This window comes from Vulpes vulpes, unplaced genomic scaffold, assembly GCF_048418805.1.
Source record: "Vulpes vulpes isolate BD-2025 unplaced genomic scaffold, VulVul3 u000000749, whole genome shotgun sequence".
In the NCBI taxonomy this organism is placed as follows: Eukaryota; Metazoa; Chordata; class Mammalia; order Carnivora; family Canidae; genus Vulpes; species Vulpes vulpes.
In genome coordinates, this window is record NW_027325752.1 from 84,684 (window position 1) to 101,284 (window position 16,601).

At 76.0% G+C, this 16,601-nt stretch overlaps 10 non-coding genes across 10 annotated transcripts; all 10 read left to right on the forward strand.

Annotated features, from left to right (window-relative positions):
• Window positions 1-59: 59 nt before the first annotated feature.
• Window positions 60-178, forward strand: LOC140596920 (5S ribosomal RNA). Its single transcript, XR_011998790.1, has one exon. It is a non-coding gene; the product is annotated as a 5S ribosomal RNA (ribosomal RNA).
• A 1,672-nt stretch (window positions 179-1,850) lies between these two features.
• LOC140596921 (5S ribosomal RNA) lies at window positions 1,851-1,969 on the forward strand. Its single transcript, XR_011998791.1, has one exon. It is a non-coding gene; the product is annotated as a 5S ribosomal RNA (ribosomal RNA).
• Window positions 1,970-3,632: 1,663 nt separating this feature from the next.
• Window positions 3,633-3,751, forward strand: LOC140596922 (5S ribosomal RNA). Its single transcript, XR_011998792.1, has one exon. It is a non-coding gene; the product is annotated as a 5S ribosomal RNA (ribosomal RNA).
• A 1,672-nt stretch (window positions 3,752-5,423) lies between these two features.
• LOC140596923 (5S ribosomal RNA) lies at window positions 5,424-5,542 on the forward strand. The gene has a single exon (XR_011998793.1). It is a non-coding gene; the product is annotated as a 5S ribosomal RNA (ribosomal RNA).
• A 1,677-nt stretch (window positions 5,543-7,219) lies between these two features.
• Window positions 7,220-7,338, forward strand: LOC140596801 (5S ribosomal RNA). Its single transcript, XR_011998672.1, has one exon. It is a non-coding gene; the product is annotated as a 5S ribosomal RNA (ribosomal RNA).
• A 1,646-nt stretch (window positions 7,339-8,984) lies between these two features.
• Window positions 8,985-9,103, forward strand: LOC140596802 (5S ribosomal RNA). Its single transcript, XR_011998673.1, has one exon. It is a non-coding gene; the product is annotated as a 5S ribosomal RNA (ribosomal RNA).
• A 1,658-nt stretch (window positions 9,104-10,761) lies between these two features.
• On the forward strand, window positions 10,762-10,880 carry LOC140596803 (5S ribosomal RNA). Its single transcript, XR_011998674.1, has one exon. It is a non-coding gene; the product is annotated as a 5S ribosomal RNA (ribosomal RNA).
• A 1,663-nt stretch (window positions 10,881-12,543) lies between these two features.
• LOC140596804 (5S ribosomal RNA) lies at window positions 12,544-12,662 on the forward strand. The gene has a single exon (XR_011998675.1). It is a non-coding gene; the product is annotated as a 5S ribosomal RNA (ribosomal RNA).
• A 1,663-nt stretch (window positions 12,663-14,325) lies between these two features.
• LOC140596805 (5S ribosomal RNA) lies at window positions 14,326-14,444 on the forward strand. The gene has a single exon (XR_011998676.1). It is a non-coding gene; the product is annotated as a 5S ribosomal RNA (ribosomal RNA).
• A 1,646-nt stretch (window positions 14,445-16,090) lies between these two features.
• LOC140596807 (5S ribosomal RNA) lies at window positions 16,091-16,209 on the forward strand. The gene has a single exon (XR_011998678.1). It is a non-coding gene; the product is annotated as a 5S ribosomal RNA (ribosomal RNA).
• Window positions 16,210-16,601: the final 392 nt, after the last annotated feature.

Sequence of the window (16,601 nt, forward strand, 5' to 3'; positions counted from 1 at the left end):
GCGCCTGGCCCGGAGAGGCGCAGAGCAGGCTCTTGGGGCGCCCAGCGGCAGCCGCGGACGTCTACGGCCATACCACCCTGAACGCGCCCGATCTCGTCTGATCTCGGAAGCTAAGCAGGGTCGGGCCTGGTTAGTACTTGGATGGGAGACCGCCTGGGAATACCGGGTGCTGTAGGCTTTTTTTCCTCGGCCTTTTGCCTGCCTTCCTGTCTGTCCCTTGGCCGCCAACGCCCCCTCGACCAACGCGGCGGCGGCGGCGGCGGCGGCGGCGGCGGCGGCGGCGCCCCCCTCCGGGCGACCCGTGGCATGGCCCCCGCCCCGCCGGAAGCACCGCAGGGCGCCGCGGAGCACCGAGGGCGCCGGCTGCACGGGCAGGAGGCCACACACATGCACCACCTCCTCTTCCTCTCAAGCCCTTCACCCTCGCAGCCCGCCCTTCAAGCACACCCACCCACGTCCTAGCCGGCCGCGCGTCCCAGGGCGCCGCGGGGGCCCGAAGGCGGCCGACGGAGGGGACGGGGCGACAGCAGGAACCTCGGGGCCGGGGCGGGGAGGGGGCGGTCGCTGGGGGGAGCCGGGCGGGGGCTGGATCCCGTCTCCGCAGGCCTGCGAGCCCCTCCGGGGGGCCGGGGCGGGGCTTTGGGGGCCGGGGCCGGGGCGGGGCTTTGGGGGCCGGGGCCGGGGCCGGGGCCGGGCCCGCCTGCGGGCCCTCCTCGCCCCGCCCCAATCTCCGCCCCCAGGCCCGCCCCCAGCCCCTAGCAATTCCCTGGCACCGCCCCCAGCCTCCAAGCCACCCAGCCACCCGCAACCCCCCCCACCTTCGGCCCGGGCCCGCCTGCACCTTCTCTCCGAAGGACATGCCCTGCCTCCCCCGCGGACCACCGTCCCTTCGGCCCTCAGCCACGACGTCCACGCTCCGCGGGCCCGGGACACCAGATGGCCCGACCGCCCGGGGCCTCAGGCCCCGTTGGCACCGGGCTGCGCGCTCCGCGGCCCCGCAACAGCCAAGGCCACAGCGACGCGGGGGCGGCCGGCACCCATGCCGAAAAGGGCCGCGCGCAACACAGCAAGAGACACAAGAGAGACTCGCTCCGCGCCTGGGCGTGGGCGCCGCGCACGCAACACAGGCACACGGTCCCGCGGCGGTTCGGCTGATGGGCAGGAATGGGGGCAGAACGGCATCCCTGACACCGTGGCTGCAGGGCCCGCGGCTGCCAGGGCTCCTAAGGCAGCTCCAGGGCCTGCGCCCCTCCGGCGGGGTGGCTGCCTCGCCCCCACAGGCCTTGTGGCCCAGCTCCGAGTGCCCGTGTCCCTCCGTCTGTGTGTGTGTGTGTGTGTGTCTGTCTGTCTGTCGTGGGCACCTGTGTCTGTGTCCCTGCCTGTCCGAGGATGGGGTCCGGCGGCGCGGGCGGCCCCGGCTTGGCTTTGAGCCAGGCCGGCTGAAGAACAGGAGAGGCCAGGGGTCGTCCGGAGCCGGCCGGCGCCGGCCCGCGGCACCCCCCCAGCCAGTGAGCGGTCCGAGGTGGGGCGGCGTGCCATCCGGGGAGCCGAGCGGCGGCGACGCGCCCGCCAGGCCGGGGACGGGAGCGCGCCCGGGCTCCGGCGACAGCCTCCGCTCCGGGGTGCGGGAGGCGTCTTGGCCCCCACCCCCCCCGCCCGGCCCGGGGCAGGCGCCCTCCGCCACCCCGGGCGTGGCGCGGGAGGCGGTCAGTCAATCAATCAGTCGGGCCGGCAGGCGAGCATGCAGGCGGGCTGGCGCGATCGGGCGGGCGGAGGGCTGAGGAGCGGCGGGCGCCTGGCCCGGAGAGGCGCAGAGCAGGCTCTTGGGGCGCCCAGCGGCAGCCGCGGACGTCTACGGCCATACCACCCTGAACGCGCCCGATCTCGTCTGATCTCGGAAGCTAAGCAGGGTCGGGCCTGGTTAGTACTTGGATGGGAGACCGCCTGGGAATACCGGGTGCTGTAGGCTTTTTTTCCTCGGCCTTTTGCCTGCCTTCCTGTCTGTCCCTTGGCCGCCAACGCCCCCTCGACCAACGCGGCGGCGGCGGCGGCGGCGGCGGCGGCGCCCCCCTCCGGGCGACCCGTGGCATGGCCCCCGCCCCGCCGGAAGCACCGCAGGGCGCCGCGGAGCACCGAGGGCGCCGGCTGCACGGGCAGGAGGCCACACACATGCACCACCTCCTCTTCCTCTCAAGCCCTTCACCCTCGCAGCCCGCCCTTCAAGCACACCCACCCACGTCCTAGCCGGCCGCGCGTCCCAGGGCGCCGCGGGGGCCCGAAGGCGGCCGACGGAGGGGACGGGGCGACAGCAGGAACCTCGGGGCCGGGGCGGGGAGGGGGCGGTCGCTGGGGGGAGCCGGGCGGGGGCTGGATCCCGTCTCCGCAGGCCTGCGAGCCCCTCCGGGGGGCCGGGGCGGGGCTTTGGGGGCCGGGGCCGGGGCGGGGCTTTGGGGGCCGGGGCCGGGGCCGGGGCCGGGCCCGCCTGCGGGCCCTCCTCGCCCCGCCCCAATCTCCGCCCCCAGGCCCGCCCCCAGCCCCTAGCAATTCCCTGGCACCGCCCCCAGCCTCCAAGCCACCCAGCCACCCGCAACCCCCCCCACCTTCGGCCCGGGCCCGCCTGCACCTTCTCTCCGAAGGACATGCCCTGCCTCCCCCGCGGACCACCGTCCCTTCGGCCCTCAGCCACGACGTCCACGCTCCGCGGGCCCGGGACACCAGATGGCCCGACCGCCCGGGGCCTCAGGCCCCGTTGGCACCGGGCTGCGCGCTCCGCGGCCCCGCAACAGCCAAGGCCACAGCGACGCGGGGGCGGCCGGCACCCATGCCGAAAAGGGCCGCGCGCAACACAGCAAGAGACACAAGAGAGACTCGCTCCGCGCCTGGGCGTGGGCGCCGCGCACGCAACACAGGCACACGGTCCCGCGGCGGTTCGGCTGATGGGCAGGAATGGGGGCAGAACGGCATCCCTGACACCGTGGCTGCAGGGCCCGCGGCTGCCAGGGCTCCTAAGGCAGCTCCAGGGCCTGCGCCCCTCCGGCGGGGTGGCTGCCTCGCCCCCACAGGCCTTGTGGCCCAGCTCCGAGTGCCCGTGTCCCTCCGTCTGTGTGTGTGTGTGTGTGTGTCTGTCTGTCTGTCGTGGGCACCTGTGTCTGTGTCCCTGCCTGTCCGAGGATGGGGTCCGGCGGCGCGGGCGGCCCCGGCTTGGCTTTGAGCCAGGCCGGCTGAAGAACAGGAGAGGCCAGGGGTCGTCCGGAGCCGGCCGGCGCCGGCCCGCGGCACCCCCCCAGCCAGTGAGCGGTCCGAGGTGGGGCGGCGTGCCATCCGGGGAGCCGAGCGGCGGCGACGCGCCCGCCAGGCCGGGGACGGGAGCGCGCCCGGGCTCCGGCGACAGCCTCCGCTCCGGGGTGCGGGAGGCGTCTTGGCCCCCACCCCCCCCGCCCGGCCCGGGGCAGGCGCCCTCCGCCACCCCGGGCGCGGCGCGGGAGGCGGTCAGTCAATCAATCAGTCGGGCCGGCAGGCGAGCATGCAGGCGGGCTGGCGCGATCGGGCGGGCGGAGGGCTGAGGAGCGGCGGGCGCCTGGCCCGGAGAGGCGCAGAGCAGGCTCTTGGGGCGCCCAGCGGCAGCCGCGGACGTCTACGGCCATACCACCCTGAACGCGCCCGATCTCGTCTGATCTCGGAAGCTAAGCAGGGTCGGGCCTGGTTAGTACTTGGATGGGAGACCGCCTGGGAATACCGGGTGCTGTAGGCTTTTTTTCCTCGGCCTTTTGCCTGCCTTCCTGTCTGTCCCTTGGCCGCCAACGCCCCCTCGACCAACGCGGCGGCGGCGGCGGCGGCGGCGGCGGCGGCGGCGGCGCCCCCCTCCGGGCGACCCGTGGCATGGCCCCCGCCCCGCCGGAAGCACCGCAGGGCGCCGCGGAGCACCGAGGGCGCCGGCTGCACGGGCAGGAGGCCACACACATGCACCACCTCCTCTTCCTCTCAAGCCCTTCACCCTCGCAGCCCGCCCTTCAAGCACACCCACCCACGTCCTAGCCGGCCGCGCGTCCCAGGGCGCCGCGGGGGCCCGAAGGCGGCCGACGGAGGGGACGGGGCGACAGCAGGAACCTCGGGGCCGGGGCGGGGAGGGGGCGGTCGCTGGGGGGAGCCGGGCGGGGGCTGGATCCCGTCTCCGCAGGCCTGCGAGCCCCTCCGGGGGGCCGGGGCGGGGCTTTGGGGGCCGGGGCCGGGGCGGGGCTTTGGGGGCCGGGGCCGGGGCCGGGGCCGGGCCCGCCTGCGGGCCCTCCTCGCCCCGCCCCAATCTCCGCCCCCAGGCCCGCCCCCAGCCCCTAGCAATTCCCTGGCACCGCCCCCAGCCTCCAAGCCACCCAGCCACCCGCAACCCCCCCCACCTTCGGCCCGGGCCCGCCTGCACCTTCTCTCCGAAGGACATGCCCTGCCTCCCCCGCGGACCACCGTCCCTTCGGCCCTCAGCCACGACGTCCACGCTCCGCGGGCCCGGGACACCAGATGGCCCGACCGCCCGGGGCCTCAGGCCCCGTTGGCACCGGGCTGCGCGCTCCGCGGCCCCGCAACAGCCAAGGCCACAGCGACGCGGGGGCGGCCGGCACCCATGCCGAAAAGGGCCGCGCGCAACACAGCAAGAGACACAAGAGAGACTCGCTCCGCGCCTGGGCGTGGGCGCCGCGCACGCAACACAGGCACACGGTCCCGCGGCGGTTCGGCTGATGGGCAGGAATGGGGGCAGAACGGCATCCCTGACACCGTGGCTGCAGGGCCCGCGGCTGCCAGGGCTCCTAAGGCAGCTCCAGGGCCTGCGCCCCTCCGGCGGGGTGGCTGCCTCGCCCCCACAGGCCTTGTGGCCCAGCTCCGAGTGCCCGTGTCCCTCCGTCTGTGTGTGTGTGTGTGTGTGTCTGTCTGTCTGTCGTGGGCACCTGTGTCTGTGTCCCTGCCTGTCCGAGGATGGGGTCCGGCGGCGCGGGCGGCCCCGGCTTGGCTTTGAGCCAGGCCGGCTGAAGAACAGGAGAGGCCAGGGGTCGTCCGGAGCCGGCCGGCGCCGGCCCGCGGCACCCCCCCAGCCAGTGAGCGGTCCGAGGTGGGGCGGCGTGCCATCCGGGGAGCCGAGCGGCGGCGACGCGCCCGCCAGGCCGGGGACGGGAGCGCGCCCGGGCTCCGGCGACAGCCTCCGCTCCGGGGTGCGGGAGGCGTCTTGGCCCCCACCCCCCCCGCCCGGCCCGGGGCAGGCGCCCTCCGCCACCCCGGGCGCGGCGCGGGAGGCGGTCAGTCAATCAATCAGTCGGGCCGGCAGGCGAGCATGCAGGCGGGCTGGCGCGATCGGGCGGGCGGAGGGCTGAGGAGCGGCGGGCGCCTGGCCCGGAGAGGCGCAGAGCAGGCTCTTGGGGCGCCCAGCGGCAGCCGCGGACGTCTACGGCCATACCACCCTGAACGCGCCCGATCTCGTCTGATCTCGGAAGCTAAGCAGGGTCGGGCCTGGTTAGTACTTGGATGGGAGACCGCCTGGGAATACCGGGTGCTGTAGGCTTTTTTTCCTCGGCCTTTTGCCTGCCTTCCTGTCTGTCCCTTGGCCGCCAACGCCCCCTCGACCAACGCGGCGGCGGCGGCGGCGGCGGCGGCGGCGGCGGCGGCGGCGCCCCCCTCCGGGCGACCCGTGGCATGGCCCCCGCCCCGCCGGAAGCACCGCAGGGCGCCGCGGAGCACCGAGGGCGCCGGCTGCACGGGCAGGAGGCCACACACATGCACCACCTCCTCTTCCTCTCAAGCCCTTCACCCTCGCAGCCCGCCCTTCAAGCACACCCACCCACGTCCTAGCCGGCCGCGCGTCCCAGGGCGCCGCGGGGGCCCGAAGGCGGCCGACGGAGGGGACGGGGCGACAGCAGGAACCTCGGGGCCGGGGCGGGGAGGGGGCGGTCGCTGGGGGGAGCCGGGCGGGGGCTGGATCCCGTCTCCGCAGGCCTGCGAGCCCCTCCGGGGGGCCGGGGCGGGGCTTTGGGGGCCGGGGCCGGGGCGGGGCTTTGGGGGCCGGGGCCGGGGCCGGGGCCGGGCCCGCCTGCGGGCCCTCCTCGCCCCGCCCCAATCTCCGCCCCCAGGCCCGCCCCCAGCCCCTAGCAATTCCCTGGCACCGCCCCCAGCCTCCAAGCCACCCAGCCACCCGCAACCCCCCCCACCTTCGGCCCGGGCCCGCCTGCACCTTCTCTCCGAAGGACATGCCCTGCCTCCCCCGCGGACCACCGTCCCTTCGGCCCTCAGCCACGACGTCCACGCTCCGCGGGCCCGGGACACCAGATGGCCCGACCGCCCGGGGCCTCAGGCCCCGTTGGCACCGGGCTGCGCGCTCCGCGGCCCCGCAACAGCCAAGGCCACAGCGACGCGGGGGCGGCCGGCACCCATGCCGAAAAGGGCCGCGCGCAACACAGCAAGAGACACAAGAGAGACTCGCTCCGCGCCTGGGCGTGGGCGCCGCGCACGCAACACAGGCACACGGTCCCGCGGCGGTTCGGCTGATGGGCAGGAATGGGGGCAGAACGGCATCCCTGACACCGTGGCTGCAGGGCCCGCGGCTGCCAGGGCTCCTAAGGCAGCTCCAGGGCCTGCGCCCCTCCGGCGGGGTGGCTGCCTCGCCCCCACAGGCCTTGTGGCCCAGCTCCGAGTGCCCGTGTCCCTCCGTCTGTGTGTGTGTGTGTGTGTGTGTCTGTCTGTCTGTCGTGGGCACCTGTGTCTGTGTCCCTGCCTGTCCGAGGATGGGGTCCGGCGGCGCGGGCGGCCCCGGCTTGGCTTTGAGCCAGGCCGGCTGAAGAACAGGAGAGGCCAGGGGTCGTCCGGAGCCGGCCGGCGCCGGCCCGCGGCACCCCCCCAGCCAGTGAGCGGTCCGAGGTGGGGCGGCGTGCCATCCGGGGAGCCGAGCGGCGGCGACGCGCCCGCCAGGCCGGGGACGGGAGCGCGCCCGGGCTCCGGCGACAGCCTCCGCTCCGGGGTGCGGGAGGCGTCTTGGCCCCCACCCCCCCCGCCCGGCCCGGGGCAGGCGCCCTCCGCCACCCCGGGCGCGGCGCGGGAGGCGGTCAGTCAATCAATCAGTCGGGCCGGCAGGCGAGCATGCAGGCGGGCTGGCGCGATCGGGCGGGCGGAGGGCTGAGGAGCGGCGGGCGCCTGGCCCGGAGAGGCGCAGAGCAGGCTCTTGGGGCGCCCAGCGGCAGCCGCGGACGTCTACGGCCATACCACCCTGAACGCGCCCGATCTCGTCTGATCTCGGAAGCTAAGCAGGGTCGGGCCTGGTTAGTACTTGGATGGGAGACCGCCTGGGAATACCGGGTGCTGTAGGCTTTTTTTCCTCGGCCTTTTGCCTGCCTTCCTGTCTGTCCCTTGGCCGCCAACGCCCCCTCGACCAACGCGGCGGCGGCGGCGGCGGCGGCGGCGGCGCCCCCCTCCGGGCGACCCGTGGCATGGCCCCCGCCCCGCCGGAAGCACCGCAGGGCGCCGCGGAGCACCGAGGGCGCCGGCTGCACGGGCAGGAGGCCACACACATGCACCACCTCCTCTTCCTCTCAAGCCCTTCACCCTCGCAGCCCGCCCTTCAAGCACACCCACCCACGTCCTAGCCGGCCGCGCGTCCCAGGGCGCCGCGGGGGCCCGAAGGCGGCCGACGGAGGGGACGGGGCGACAGCAGGAACCTCGGGGCCGGGGCGGGGAGGGGGCGGTCGCTGGGGGGAGCCGGGCGGGGGCTGGATCCCGTCTCCGCAGGCCTGCGAGCCCCTCCGGGGGGCCGGGGCGGGGCTTTGGGGGCCGGGGCCGGGGCGGGGCTTTGGGGGCCGGGGCCGGGGCCGGGGCCCTCCTCGCCCCGCCCCAATCTCCGCCCCCAGGCCCGCCCCCAGCCCCTAGCAATTCCCTGGCACCGCCCCCAGCCTCCAAGCCACCCAGCCACCCGCAACCCCCCCCACCTTCGGCCCGGGCCCGCCTGCACCTTCTCTCCGAAGGACATGCCCTGCCTCCCCCGCGGACCACCGTCCCTTCGGCCCTCAGCCACGACGTCCACGCTCCGCGGGCCCGGGACACCAGATGGCCCGACCGCCCGGGGCCTCAGGCCCCGTTGGCACCGGGCTGCGCGCTCCGCGGCCCCGCAACAGCCAAGGCCACAGCGACGCGGGGGCGGCCGGCACCCATGCCGAAAAGGGCCGCGCGCAACACAGCAAGAGACACAAGAGAGACTCGCTCCGCGCCTGGGCGTGGGCGCCGCGCACGCAACACAGGCACACGGTCCCGCGGCGGTTCGGCTGATGGGCAGGAATGGGGGCAGAACGGCATCCCTGACACCGTGGCTGCAGGGCCCGCGGCTGCCAGGGCTCCTAAGGCAGCTCCAGGGCCTGCGCCCCTCCGGCGGGGTGGCTGCCTCGCCCCCACAGGCCTTGTGGCCCAGCTCCGAGTGCCCGTGTCCCTCCGTCTGTGTGTGTGTGTGTGTGTGTCTGTCTGTCTGTCGTGGGCACCTGTGTCTGTGTCCCTGCCTGTCCGAGGATGGGGTCCGGCGGCGCGGGCGGCCCCGGCTTGGCTTTGAGCCAGGCCGGCTGAAGAACAGGAGAGGCCAGGGGTCGTCCGGAGCCGGCCGGCGCCGGCCCGCGGCACCCCCCCAGCCAGTGAGCGGTCCGAGGTGGGGCGGCGTGCCATCCGGGGAGCCGAGCGGCGGCGACGCGCCCGCCAGGCCGGGGACGGGAGCGCGCCCGGGCTCCGGCGACAGCCTCCGCTCCGGGGTGCGGGAGGCGTCTTGGCCCCCACCCCCCCCGCCCGGCCCGGGGCAGGCGCCCTCCGCCACCCCGGGCGTGGCGCGGGAGGCGGTCAGTCAATCAATCAGTCGGGCCGGCAGGCGAGCATGCAGGCGGGCTGGCGCGATCGGGCGGGCGGAGGGCTGAGGAGCGGCGGGCGCCTGGCCCGGAGAGGCGCAGAGCAGGCTCTTGGGGCGCCCAGCGGCAGCCGCGGACGTCTACGGCCATACCACCCTGAACGCGCCCGATCTCGTCTGATCTCGGAAGCTAAGCAGGGTCGGGCCTGGTTAGTACTTGGATGGGAGACCGCCTGGGAATACCGGGTGCTGTAGGCTTTTTTTCCTCGGCCTTTTGCCTGCCTTCCTGTCTGTCCCTTGGCCGCCAACGCCCCCTCGACCAACGCGGCGGCGGCGGCGGCGGCGGCGGCGGCGGCGGCGGCGGCGCCCCCCTCCGGGCGACCCGTGGCATGGCCCCCGCCCCGCCGGAAGCACCGCAGGGCGCCGCGGAGCACCGAGGGCGCCGGCTGCACGGGCAGGAGGCCACACACATGCACCACCTCCTCTTCCTCTCAAGCCCTTCACCCTCGCAGCCCGCCCTTCAAGCACACCCACCCACGTCCTAGCCGGCCGCGCGTCCCAGGGCGCCGCGGGGGCCCGAAGGCGGCCGACGGAGGGGACGGGGCGACAGCAGGAACCTCGGGGCCGGGGCGGGGAGGGGGCGGTCGCTGGGGGGAGCCGGGCGGGGGCTGGATCCCGTCTCCGCAGGCCTGCGAGCCCCTCCGGGGGGCCGGGGCGGGGCTTTGGGGGCCGGGGCCGGGGCGGGGCTTTGGGGGCCGGGGCCGGGGCCGGGGCCCTCCTCGCCCCGCCCCAATCTCCGCCCCCAGGCCCGCCCCCAGCCCCTAGCAATTCCCTGGCACCGCCCCCAGCCTCCAAGCCACCCAGCCACCCGCAACCCCCCCCACCTTCGGCCCGGGCCCGCCTGCACCTTCTCTCCGAAGGACATGCCCTGCCTCCCCCGCGGACCACCGTCCCTTCGGCCCTCAGCCACGACGTCCACGCTCCGCGGGCCCGGGACACCAGATGGCCCGACCGCCCGGGGCCTCAGGCCCCGTTGGCACCGGGCTGCGCGCTCCGCGGCCCCGCAACAGCCAAGGCCACAGCGACGCGGGGGCGGCCAGCACCCATGCCGAAAAGGGCCGCGCGCAACACAGCAAGAGACACAAGAGAGACTCGCTCCGCGCCTGGGCGTGGGCGCCGCGCACGCAACACAGGCACACGGTCCCGCGGCGGTTCGGCTGATGGGCAGGAATGGGGGCAGAACGGCATCCCTGACACCGTGGCTGCAGGGCCCGCGGCTGCCAGGGCTCCTAAGGCAGCTCCAGGGCCTGCGCCCCTCCGGCGGGGTGGCTGCCTCGCCCCCACAGGCCTTGTGGCCCAGCTCCGAGTGCCCGTGTCCCTCCGTCTGTGTGTGTGTGTGTGTGTGTCTGTCTGTCTGTCGTGGGCACCTGTGTCTGTGTCCCTGCCTGTCCGAGGATGGGGTCCGGCGGCGCGGGCGGCCCCGGCTTGGCTTTGAGCCAGGCCGGCTGAAGAACAGGAGAGGCCAGGGGTCGTCCGGAGCCGGCCGGCGCCGGCCCGCGGCACCCCCCCAGCCAGTGAGCGGTCCGAGGTGGGGCGGCGTGCCATCCGGGGAGCCGAGCGGCGGCGACGCGCCCGCCAGGCCGGGGACGGGAGCGCGCCCGGGCTCCGGCGACAGCCTCCGCTCCGGGGTGCGGGAGGCGTCTTGGCCCCCACCCCCCCCGCCCGGCCCGGGGCAGGCGCCCTCCGCCACCCCGGGCGCGGCGCGGGAGGCGGTCAGTCAATCAATCAGTCGGGCCGGCAGGCGAGCATGCAGGCGGGCTGGCGCGATCGGGCGGGCAGAGGGCTGAGGAGCGGCGGGCGCCTGGCCCGGAGAGGCGCAGAGCAGGCTCTTGGGGCGCCCAGCGGCAGCCGCGGACGTCTACGGCCATACCACCCTGAACGCGCCCGATCTCGTCTGATCTCGGAAGCTAAGCAGGGTCGGGCCTGGTTAGTACTTGGATGGGAGACCGCCTGGGAATACCGGGTGCTGTAGGCTTTTTTTCCTCGGCCTTTTGCCTGCCTTCCTGTCTGTCCCTTGGCCGCCAACGCCCCCTCGACCAACGCGGCGGCGGCGGCGGCGGCGGCGGCGGCGCCCCCCTCCGGGCGACCCGTGGCATGGCCCCCGCCCCGCCGGAAGCACCGCAGGGCGCCGCGGAGCACCGAGGGCGCCGGCTGCACGGGCAGGAGGCCACACACATGCACCACCTCCTCTTCCTCTCAAGCCCTTCACCCTCGCAGCCCGCCCTTCAAGCACACCCACCCACGTCCTAGCCGGCCGCGCGTCCCAGGGCGCCGCGGGGGCCCGAAGGCGGCCGACGGAGGGGACGGGGCGACAGCAGGAACCTCGGGGCCGGGGCGGGGAGGGGGCGGTCGCTGGGGGGAGCCGGGCGGGGGCTGGATCCCGTCTCCGCAGGCCTGCGAGCCCCTCCGGGGGGCCGGGGCGGGGCTTTGGGGGCCGGGGCCGGGGCGGGGCTTTGGGGGCCGGGGCCGGGGCCGGGGCCGGGCCCGCCTGCGGGCCCTCCTCGCCCCGCCCCAATCTCCGCCCCCAGGCCCGCCCCCAGCCCCTAGCAATTCCCTGGCACCGCCCCCAGCCTCCAAGCCACCCAGCCACCCGCAACCCCCCCCACCTTCGGCCCGGGCCCGCCTGCACCTTCTCTCCGAAGGACATGCCCTGCCTCCCCCGCGGACCACCGTCCCTTCGGCCCTCAGCCACGACGTCCACGCTCCGCGGGCCCGGGACACCAGATGGCCCGACCGCCCGGGGCCTCAGGCCCCGTTGGCACCGGGCTGCGCGCTCCGCGGCCCCGCAACAGCCAAGGCCACAGCGACGCGGGGGCGGCCGGCACCCATGCCGAAAAGGGCCGCGCGCAACACAGCAAGAGACACAAGAGAGACTCGCTCCGCGCCTGGGCGTGGGCGCCGCGCACGCAACACAGGCACACGGTCCCGCGGCGGTTCGGCTGATGGGCAGGAATGGGGGCAGAACGGCATCCCTGACACCGTGGCTGCAGGGCCCGCGGCTGCCAGGGCTCCTAAGGCAGCTCCAGGGCCTGCGCCCCTCCGGCGGGGTGGCTGCCTCGCCCCCACAGGCCTTGTGGCCCAGCTCCGAGTGCCCGTGTCCCTCCGTCTGTGTGTGTGTGTGTGTGTGTCTGTCTGTCTGTCGTGGGCACCTGTGTCTGTGTCCCTGCCTGTCCGAGGATGGGGTCCGGCGGCGCGGGCGGCCCCGGCTTGGCTTTGAGCCAGGCCGGCTGAAGAACAGGAGAGGCCAGGGGTCGTCCGGAGCCGGCCGGCGCCGGCCCGCGGCACCCCCCCAGCCAGTGAGCGGTCCGAGGTGGGGCGGCGTGCCATCCGGGGAGCCGAGCGGCGGCGACGCGCCCGCCAGGCCGGGGACGGGAGCGCGCCCGGGCTCCGGCGACAGCCTCCGCTCCGGGGTGCGGGAGGCGTCTTGGCCCCCACCCCCCCCGCCCGGCCCGGGGCAGGCGCCCTCCGCCACCCCGGGCGTGGCGCGGGAGGCGGTCAGTCAATCAATCAGTCGGGCCGGCAGGCGAGCATGCAGGCGGGCTGGCGCGATCGGGCGGGCGGAGGGCTGAGGAGCGGCGGGCGCCTGGCCCGGAGAGGCGCAGAGCAGGCTCTTGGGGCGCCCAGCGGCAGCCGCGGACGTCTACGGCCATACCACCCTGAACGCGCCCGATCTCGTCTGATCTCGGAAGCTAAGCAGGGTCGGGCCTGGTTAGTACTTGGATGGGAGACCGCCTGGGAATACCGGGTGCTGTAGGCTTTTTTTCCTCGGCCTTTTGCCTGCCTTCCTGTCTGTCCCTTGGCCGCCAACGCCCCCTCGACCAACGCGGCGGCGGCGGCGGCGGCGGCGGCGGCGGCGGCGGCGGCGGCGGCGCCCCCCTCCGGGCGACCCGTGGCATGGCCCCCGCCCCGCCGGAAGCACCGCAGGGCGCCGCGGAGCACCGAGGGCGCCGGCTGCACGGGCAGGAGGCCACACACATGCACCACCTCCTCTTCCTCTCAAGCCCTTCACCCTCGCAGCCCGCGCTTCAAGCACACCCACCCACGTCCTAGCCGGCCGCGCGTCCCAGGGCGCCGCGGGGGCCCGAAGGCGGCCGACGGAGGGGACGGGGCGACAGCAGGAACCTCGGGGCCGGGGCGGGGAGGGGGCGGTCGCTGGGGGAGCCGGGCGGGGGCTGGATCCCGTCTCCGCAGGCCTGCGAGCCCCTCCGGGGGGCCGGGGCGGGGCTTTGGGGGCCGGGGCCGGGGCGGGGCTTTGGGGGCCGGGGCCGGGGCCGGGGCCCTCCTCGCCCCGCCCCAATCTCCGCCCCCAGGCCCGCCCCCAGCCCCTAGCAATTCCCTGGCACCGCCCCCAGCCTCCAAGCCACCCAGCCACCCGCAACCCCCCCCACCTTCGGCCCGGGCCCGCCTGCACCTTCTCTCCGAAGGACATGCCCTGCCTCCCCCGCGGACCACCGTCCCTTCGGCCCTCAGCCACGACGTCCACGCTCCGCGGGCCCGGGACACCAGATGGCCCGACCGCCCGGGGCCTCAGGCCCCGTTGGCACCGGGCTGCGCGCTCCGCGGCCCCGCAACAGCCAAGGCCACAGCGACGCGGGGGCGGCCGGCACCCATGCCGAAAAGGGCCGCGCGCAACACAGCAAGAGACACAAGAGAGACTCGCTCCGCGCCTGGGCGTGGGCGCCGCGCACGCAACACAGGCACACGGTCCCGCGGCGGTTCGGCTGATGGGCAGGAATGGGGGCAGAACGGCATCCCTGACACCGTGGCTGCAGGGCCCGCGGCTGCCAGGGCTCCTAAGGCAGCTCCAGGGCCTGCGCCCCTCCGGCGGGGTGGCTGCCTCGCCCCCACAGGCCTTGTGGCCCAGCTCCGAGTGCCCGTGTCCCTCCGTCTGTGTGTGTGTGTGTGTGTGTCTGTCTGTCTGTCGTGGGCACCTGTGTCTGTGTCCCTGCCTGTCCGAGGATGGGGTCCGGCGGCGCGGGCGGCCCCGGCTTGGCTTTGAGCCAGGCCGGCTGAAGAACAGGAGAGGCCAGGGGTCGTCCGGAGCCGGCCGGCGCCGGCCCGCGGCACCCCCCCAGCCAGTGAGCGGTCCGAGGTGGGGCGGCGTGCCATCCGGGGAGCCGAGCGGCGGCGACGCGCCCGCCAGGCCGGGGACGGGAGCGCGCCCGGGCTCCGGCGACAGCCTCCGCTCCGGGGTGCGGGAGGCGTCTTGGCCCCCACCCCCCCCGCCCGGCCCGGGGCAGGCGCCCTCCGCCACCCCGGGCGCGGCGCGGGAGGCGGTCAGTCAATCAATCAGTCGGGCCGGCAGGCGAGCATGCAGGCGGGCTGGCGCGATCGGGCGGGCGGAGGGCTGAGGAGCGGCGGGCGCCTGGCCCGGAGAGGCGCAGAGCAGGCTCTTGGGGCGCCCAGCGGCAGCCGCGGACGTCTACGGCCATACCACCCTGAACGCGCCCGATCTCGTCTGATCTCGGAAGCTAAGCAGGGTCGGGCCTGGTTAGTACTTGGATGGGAGACCGCCTGGGAATACCGGGTGCTGTAGGCTTTTTTTCCTCGGCCTTTTGCCTGCCTTCCTGTCTGTCCCTTGGCCGCCAACGCCCCCTCGACCAACGCGGCGGCGGCGGCGGCGGCGGCGGCGGCGCCCCCCTCCGGGCGACCCGTGGCATGGCCCCCGCCCCGCCGGAAGCACCGCAGGGCGCCGCGGAGCACCGAGGGCGCCGGCTGCACGGGCAGGAGGCCACACACATGCACCACCTCCTCTTCCTCTCAAGCCCTTCACCCTCGCAGCCCGCCCTTCAAGCACACCCACCCACGTCCTAGCCGGCCGCGCGTCCCAGGGCGCCGCGGGGGCCCGAAGGCGGCCGACGGAGGGGACGGGGCGACAGCAGGAACCTCGGGGCCGGGGCGGGGAGGGGGCGGTCGCTGGGGGGAGCCGGGCGGGGGCTGGATCCCGTCTCCGCAGGCCTGCGAGCCCCTCCGGGGGGCCGGGGCGGGGCTTTGGGGGCCGGGGCCGGGGCGGGGCTTTGGGGGCCGGGGCCGGGGCCGGGGCCCTCCTCGCCCCGCCCCAATCTCCGCCCCCAGGCCCGCCCCCAGCCCCTAGCAATTCCCTGGCACCGCCCCCAGCCTCCAAGCCACCCAGCCACCCGCAACCCCCCCCACCTTCGGCCCGGGCCCGCCTGCACCTTCTCTCCGAAGGACATGCCCTGCCTCCCCCGCGGACCACCGTCCCTTCGGCCCTCAGCCACGACGTCCACGCTCCGCGGGCCCGGGACACCAGATGGCCCGACCGCCCGGGGCCTCAGGCCCCGTTGGCACCGGGCTGCGCGCTCCGCGGCCCCGCAACAGCCAAGGCCACAGCGACGCGGGGGCGGCCGGCACCCATGCCGAAAAGGGCCGCGCGCAACACAGCAAGAGACACAAGAGAGACTCGCTCCGCGCCTGGGCGTGGGCGCCGCGCACGCAACACAGGCACACGGTCCCGCGGCGGTTCGGCTGATGGGCAGGAATGGGGGCAGAACGGCATCCCTGACACCGTGGCTGCAGGGCCCGCGGCTGCCAGGGCTCCTAAGGCAGCTCCAGGGCCTGCGCCCCTCCGGCGGGGTGGCTGCCTCGCCCCCACAGGCCTTGTGGCCCAGCTCCGAGTGCCCGTGTCCCTCCGTCTGTGTGTGTGTGTGTGTGTGTCTGTCTGTCTGTCGTGGGCACCTGTGTCTGTGTCCCTGCCTGTCCGAGGATGGGGTCCGGCGGCGCGGGCGGCCCCGGCTTGGCTTTGAGCCAGGCCGGCTGAAGAACAGGAGAGGCCAGGGGTCGTCCGGAGCCGGCCGGCGCCGGCCCGCGGCACCCCCCCAGCCAGTGAGCGGTCCGAGGTGGGGCGGCGTGCCATCCGGGGAGCCGAGCGGCGGCGACGCGCCCGCCAGGCCGGGGACGGGAGCGCGCCCGGGCTCCGGCGACAGCCTCCGCTCCGGGGTGCGGGAGGCGTCTTGGCCCCCACCCCCCCCGCCCGGCCCGGGGCAGGCGCCCTCCGCCACCCCGGGCGCGGCGCGGGAGGCGGTCAGTCAATCAATCAGTCGGGCCGGCAGGCGAGCATGCAGGCGGGCTGGCGCGATCGGGCGGGCGGAGGGCTGAGGAGCGGCGGGCGCCTGGCCCGGAGAGGCGCAGAGCAGGCTCTTGGGGCGCCCAGCGGCAGCCGCGGACGTCTACGGCCATACCACCCTGAACGCGCCCGATCTCGTCTGATCTCGGAAGCTAAGCAGGGTCGGGCCTGGTTAGTACTTGGATGGGAGACCGCCTGGGAATACCGGGTGCTGTAGGCTTTTTTTCCTCGGCCTTTTGCCTGCCTTCCTGTCTGTCCCTTGGCCGCCAACGCCCCCTCGACCAACGCGGCGGCGGCGGCGGCGGCGGCGGCGGCGGCGCGCGCGCCTCCGGGCGACCCGTGGCATGGCCCCCGCCCCGCCGGAAGCACCGCAGGGCGCCGCGGAGCACCGAGGGCGCCGGCTGCACGGGCAGGAGGCCACACACATGCACCACCTCCTCTTCCTCTCAAGCCCTTCACCCTCGCAGCCCGCCCTTCAAGCACACCCACCCACGTCCTAGCCGGCCGCGCGTCCCAGGGCGCCGCGGGGGCCCGAAGGCGGCCGACGGAGGGGACGGGGCGACAGCAGGAACCTCGGGGCCGGGGCGGGGAGGGGGCGGTCGCTGGGGGGAG